The following is a 6,923-nucleotide window of genomic DNA, read 5'->3' on the forward strand; positions in this document are numbered from 1 at the left end:
AACAGCCTCTGTGGGCGCCAGGTCAAGTTTTGATGCTTTGCGGGATGGAGGGATCACAGGTCGCTTGGTAGAGCTTATGGGGGCTGCGGACACCCTCTCTAGAAATAGAGCCAAATTCAAATCCATCCTTGAGCCCCAAGATAAGTACCCCCAATCCATTCTCTGCTTCATATATTGTTGTTGTTGTTTAGTTACTAAGTCGTGTCCGACTCTTTGTGACCCCATGGACTGTAGCCCGCCAGGCTCTTCTGTCCATGGGATTTCTCAGACAGGAATACTGGAGTGGGTTGTCATTTCCTTCTCCATATATTATGTTGAATCATATGAAATTATTGATTTTCAATCATTTCTGATACACTAAATGACAGTCTCGTAAAGTTCAAAGTAATAGATGTTAAATCTGACCACTTCTGATTATTTTTTCTGATTCAACTTGTCAGGGCCACATCTCTGACCTTGAAGCAGTCGGTGGTGCTCATTGCAGTTCCCCAGCCCAACCCGCGCCCATGGTCTCCGCCCACCGTGGCCCCTGCCAGCTCCATGTCCTCAGAGAACCCTGCATTTCCCGTTTGCCACACTTCTCTCCATCATCATTACGTTTCTTTACCATTTCAGCAGTTGTTTAACTTCTGTCTCTCCCTGCTCCATGGCGAGCTCCAAGAGGCAGTAGTTTGTCCAGCTGATGCTCTGCTTTAAGGCCAGCCCTGAACACCTCAGGACACACAGCAGTGGCTCAATCTATATACAACTTGTTGACTAAACCAACTCATGCCTGTTCCCATTCCACTGAAATGATGTACAGAGCAGGAAACGCTCAAGCTGGCTCTTAATTGGTCTAATTGTTGCCCCCTGCCCCTCCCCATATGGAAACTCTAGGTTTTTCCTTCCAGGAATTTCTAGTTTCCCAGCTGTACATTCTGGCCCGTCCCCAGCCCACCATTCAGCAAACTCTCTCTGACCTGCACTGTCCAATATGGTCACGACTGGCCACAAGTGGGCTTTTGAGTCCTTGAAATGGGGTCAGCCTGAATTAGGCTGTGCTGTGGACTTCCCTGGTGGCTCAGACAGTAAAGAATCTGCCTACAATGCAGGAGACACAGGCTTGATTGTTGAGTCAAGAAGATGCCCTGGAGAAGAGAATGGCTACCCACTCCAGTATTCTTGCCTGCAGAATCCCATGGACAGAGGAGCCTGGTGGACTACCGTCCATGGGGCTGCAAAGAGTTGGACACAACCGAGTGACTAAGCACGTCAATGTAAACACATTGGATTTCAGAGACTTAGTAAGAAAAAAGAAGGCAAAATAAGAACTTTTTTATATTGATTACATGTTGAAATGATGCTATCTTAGATAAGTTTGTGTTAAGTAAAATACCTTATTAAAATTAACTCCCCCGGTTTCATTGTGTATTCATTTTATTCTATGGGGTCTCAGGGCATGTCAAGTTACGTATGCAACTTGCGTGGTCATTTCTATGGGACAGCACTGCACTGTAATTTCTGTGGGTCTTGAGAAACCACAGCTGACCACAATGACAACAAAAGAAATAATAATAATAGTACTGTACTGATTGTTTATGGTGTGCTGTAGATGTTCAGACACATGATCAAGTTTAAGCTTTCTGACAGTGCTGCAAAATGGGGATGTCATCTCCATTTCTCAGATGGGGAAACTGAGGCTTAGAGGGGTGGAGTCTTTGCCTGCCTGGGAAGCCTAGACTTATTAAAGTGTGTCTTTCTTGCAAGGATTTGAGGCAGAGATAGACGTATGGGGAAGGGGTAATGGGTGAGCAGAGAAGCAGGCCGAACTTTAGCAAAACAAGTCTTTTAGCTACTCTCCTGGCAAACAGGACCCACAGTCTGGCTATTCCAAGCGGCTACCTTCAGCATCTAGTATGGCTGGTCCTTGTCCTGACGATGCTTCAGTGGGTGCCCCAAGATGTTGAACCAGAGGAGACACTCCAGGCCAGTGGAACAGGATGTATAGAGGAATAGAGAATGGGCTATCACAAGGTGAGGAGGTTTATTTTATTCTCTAACAAAAGATACTAATAGTGCTATCATCCCCATCTCATGGATGAGAAAACTGAGGCACAGACAGGACAGGTGACTTAATCAAGATCCATAGCAGGAAAGGGTAAGGCCAGCATTCAAGCCCTACCTTGATGAATGGGCTGGTCTTATCACAGTGGATGGGGATCAAATGCACAGTTTGGGACACATCAGCATTCCATTATGATCCCTGATGAGGGGAATGAGGCCCAGAAAGGGTAAGAAAGTTGTCCAAGGCCACATAGCAATCCCAGGAGAATGTGAGAAATCAGAAAGACACCTAGGAAATGTGTCACACCTCCGGGATGCAGTCTCCAAGCCTATTTCAAACCCAGCAACGCTTTTAGAAAAGGAGAAGTTTGGGGGGTTGGTTTCCAGCCACAGGCAAGTCCTCTCAGTGTAGACAGTGAGTTTGAGCTTCAGGGAATGGAAGCACATTTATCCTGCCCGCCCTGCTGTGAGCTCACTGTCTAGGCGTCCACAACTCCAGACCCCAAACCCACATGTCCTTGAGACCCATGAGAAATGGGGAGACCCCGCAGTCTCAGATGAGGGGGGCTGTGCCCTACAACTCTGTGACCACACCATTCTAACTTTCTGAGGGTCCCTACCTCTGCCAGCAGTGCCCCCCCCATGGCCCGCCCCTCTCCCCACACCACCCCTCCTCCCCCGCCGGCCCCACCCAGGCACTCCGAGGCTCCTGAAGACTCAGGCAGGAAACCAACCAGGGCAGTTTTGCTTCCTGGTCTGGATGCAGCCCCTCTGGCCTGCCCAGCTGGCAAGATCTGCTTCTTACATTTCTTTTCTTCCCTTTTGGAACACAAACTCATGGGCAGGGAGTCAGGGCCCTGCCAGGAAAAATGGGCATTCCAGGCAGAGGGGGAAGGTGGAGGCAAGAGAGGAAAAGGGTCGTGCAGGAATAATTGTCTGAAAAAGCCACATTTAATGACTGCGGGGAGGGGTGGGGGGCGGGCAGAGGGGTGAGGGTGGGGGAAGCAGGGAAAGAAGACAGGACGAGTGGCTGGAACTGGGCTTCCCACCCCACCCAGGACACAAAGGCAGCTGTCACAGCCTTAAGGTTCAGCGAATTCTCCACACTCAGGAAGAAGTGTTAGGGTCTCCATTTAACAGATGCAGAAACCGAGGCTCAGAGAGGGACTGAAGAGAACAAGAGGTATGGGGATTTGCCAAAGTTTGGGGCTCTCGGCTGCAACACTAAAAGGGGTTTGTGGGCACGACCCATGTGCTAGGAAGGAGAGGAGTCACTCGGGGCAGTGACAGGGTGGAGGGTGGGGGCAGCTGGGGGGAAATGAGGCTGTTTCAGGAGGCTGAGGGAATGGGGTGAAGAGGAAACAGATGGGTTGACAGTCCAGATCCCATACCTGTCACACCTGCATGCCTTTCCTCACCCCTGGGGTCCCCCTCAAAGGGGATGGGGTCAGAGGGACAAAGGGAGCCAGTTTACTAGAGTCCTAGGCCTGCCCTGCGTCATGGGCTTGGCCCAGGGTTGAAGGCACTCCCTGGTGGCCGAGGGACGTGCCAGATGGCACCCAGAGCCCAGACAGTCCCAGCCCTCGCCCTTTCGAGATTCCACATAGAAAGGTTAAAAGATAATTTTCAAAAGCGGGTGTAATCATGGCTCTCACCGACAAATAAAGGACATGTATTAAGATTTTTTTTTTTCTATTGAACTCCTATGGGAACCAGGCAGATGTTCCACAAGGTTCAAAAGAGTCCAGAAAAACAGGCACTCTTAAGGACAGATCAGACTATTCAGACTATTCGAGTAAACAAATGTGTGAATGGAGGCAAATTGGTTTTTCCACAGGGGAGGAGCTTGGCAATGGGACCTCGGCTGGATGAGCCGGAAGGAGCAGGTAAGAGTGGTTTTCAATTGCCATCAGTTCAGTTCAGTGGCTCAGTCATGTCCGTCTCTTTGCGACCCCATGAATCGCAGCACGCCAGGCCTCCCTGTCCATCACCAACTCCTGGAGTTCACTCAGACTCATGTCCATCGAGTCAGTGATGCCATCCAGCCATCTCATCCTCTGTCGTCCCCTTCTCCTCCTGCCCCCAATCCCTCCCAGCATCAGAGTCTTTTCCAATGAGTCAACTCTTCGCATGAGGTGGCCAAAGTACTGGAGTTTCAGCTTTAGCATCATTCCTTCCAAAGAAATTCCAGGGTTGATCTCCTTCAGAATTGCTATCAATTGCTGACAATTCACGGAGCTGTGAAGTTCGAAGAGGCTGTTATGAATCAGCTCACCTGGAAGGGAAGCATGTGTTGTATGGAGATGGTGCTTGGAATGGTCAGAACTGATTCACTGAGACGCAAAATGTTCCTTGCAGAAAGATAAAACAATTCCTTCCTTCATTCATTCAACAAACACTTGTTCGTGGAGCAACTGCTGTCCACTGTCCCAGGTGCTCAAGACATAACAAAGATGCAAAACAGAAGACGGAGGAGAGTGGCACAGTGACCACCTCCTGGAGCGGGGGACAGAGGAAGTTCTCTGCAGGGATCCCTGGGAGCGGAGGAGCAACAGGGGCTGAAAAAGGCCAAGAGGCGGCTCAGGGAGGAGGTTGGGGTCCGGAGAAGGTGGCCTGGGACTTCCTGTTTCCTGTTCTCCCCACTAGAATGTCAGTTCTCAGTTCTACCTAGCCCAGAGGTTGGTATGCAGTAGGCGCACAATAAGTGCCCATCATGGACTTCGCTGGTGGTCCACTGGCTAAGAATCCACTTGCCAATGCAGGAGACACAGATTTGACCCCAGATCAGGGAAGATCCCACAAGCTGCAGAGCAACTGAGCTAGTGCGCCGCAACTACTGAGCCCGTTTGCCCTAGAACCTGTGAAGTCACCACACTGTAATAAACAGTAGGCCCCTGCTTGCTGCAGCTAGAGAAAGCCTGAGCACAGTAGGACTCAACGCAGCCATAAATAAATAGAGAAAAAATCCCCATTGTGCAAAGCAACTCCATTTCAAGGGCAGAAGTCACTTGTTACCTGCTTAGGGTAGAAAACTGCTGTGAGGTGGGCAGATGGCAGGAGGTCCAGGCCCCCAGGTGGGGTTCAAAGAAGGGTGTGCCCTGGGGGTGTCACAGAGCCCAGCAGCGGCCCTGCCCTCTAGTTAAGGGTCTGTGAGGCATTCACCAGCTCCACCCTCCCCAACAGAAATCCTGAGCCCTGGACTCCAGGTAACTCCAAACTGTCTCTATCAAATTAGGGCTCTGCTGCCACAATTCGTTTTTTTGAGATGTAAATTAGGATTTTTTGGGGGGTGTGTATGTGGAATTTCCCTTCCTGCCTTTTTTTCCGGTGGTTAAAACCCAGAAGGAACATCCATCATTTAGAACGGTGTAATTCAGAGGCATTTAGCACCTCGGCAGTGTTTGCAACCTCTATCAAGCTGCAAAATCTTATCACTGCCTTACCCCCAAAGATGGGCCCATACCCGTTAGCTGACACTCCCCATTTCCAGGCACCCCATAGTGAACCACAGTCTCTGTGATTTGCCTCTTCTGGACATTTCACATATACGGAATCCACATATTATGTGGCCCTTTGTGTCTGTCTTCTTTCAGAATGCTTTTGAGGTTCACCCATGGTGTAGCCTGTCTTATGGTGACGGACAGCTTAGTCACTTAGTCCTGTCCGACTCTGCAACCCCATGGACTGTAGCCCGCCAGGCTCCTTTGTCCACGGGGATTCTCCAGGCAAGAATACTGGACAGGGTTGCCATTTCCTCCTCCAGGGGATCTTCCTGACCCCAAGGATCAAACCCCAGTCTCCTGCATTACAGGTGGATTCTTTACCAATCAGCTACCAGAGGCCATTCTGTTTTATATGGTCAAATAATAAATATTCCATTGTGTGGATGATCTGTATTTTGTTTACCCAGTCATCTGCTGGGCATTTGGTTGCTGCCACCTTTGAGTGACTGTGACCAGTGCTGCTGTGAATGTAGTGTGTGAGATGCTGTCCGAGTTCAGTCCCTTAAGGTGTGTGCCTGGGAGAAGGGCCAGGTCACGTGGTGGCAACTCTGGGCTGAACTTAGTGAGGAGCCACTGACTGCTTGCCACAGCGGTTGTCCCCTGCTTTTGTTACTTGGCTGAGCCATGTGACATCTTCCAGACCTGGGATTGCCCTGCACTGGGAGTGTGGGGTCTTAGTCACTGGACTGCCAGGAAGTCCCTATTCCCTGCTTTTTAGAAAAATGTTGGGTGTTCAAAAAATGTTGACCACTACTATGTGGGACAAAGGAAACCCACGTGGGGTGGGTGAGACTGGCTGGGAAAGGCTGGGCCACCCGGGCATTAGTCACTCACCTGGGAGGAGCAGCCACCACATGGCCACCTCCCTCCAGACAGCAGCTTAGCATCCCCCAGACTATAGGCTGCCCTGGTCCCTGCTCCCCAGGTCCCTGATCAAACCTGCCTCTCCAGTGTCTCATGCATTGCAGACGGATTCTTTACCTACCGAGCCACTGGGCAAGCCACTAGGATATGGCACCAACACCCTTTAAGTAGGATTTTCTACGAGTTTCATCAGAATTGGCCACATTAATCTCAAAACCATAACTGGCTGGTCTTCAAGATGGCAGATTTAGAGGAGGGGGAGCCCAGTATGGAACAGGTCAGAAACGTGGGTCTCTGAAGGGAGGCAGTGGTTTGGCAGCTGAGAGAGTGCACTGCGATTCTGCCGGTGCCGCGTTCAAGTCCTTGCTCCAGGCCATGAATTTCGTGACCTGACCTGGGTATCGTGAGGATTGAGATGAGACGTGTGGGAAGCACCTGAACAGCGTCTGGGCCACAGGCACTGCTACATACTCACTGTTAAGACTTTTTATAAAAAGATAAAGGTGGCACAGA

This window comes from Budorcas taxicolor, chromosome 7, assembly GCF_023091745.1.
Source record: "Budorcas taxicolor isolate Tak-1 chromosome 7, Takin1.1, whole genome shotgun sequence".
In the NCBI taxonomy this organism is placed as follows: domain Eukaryota; kingdom Metazoa; phylum Chordata; class Mammalia; order Artiodactyla; family Bovidae; genus Budorcas; species Budorcas taxicolor.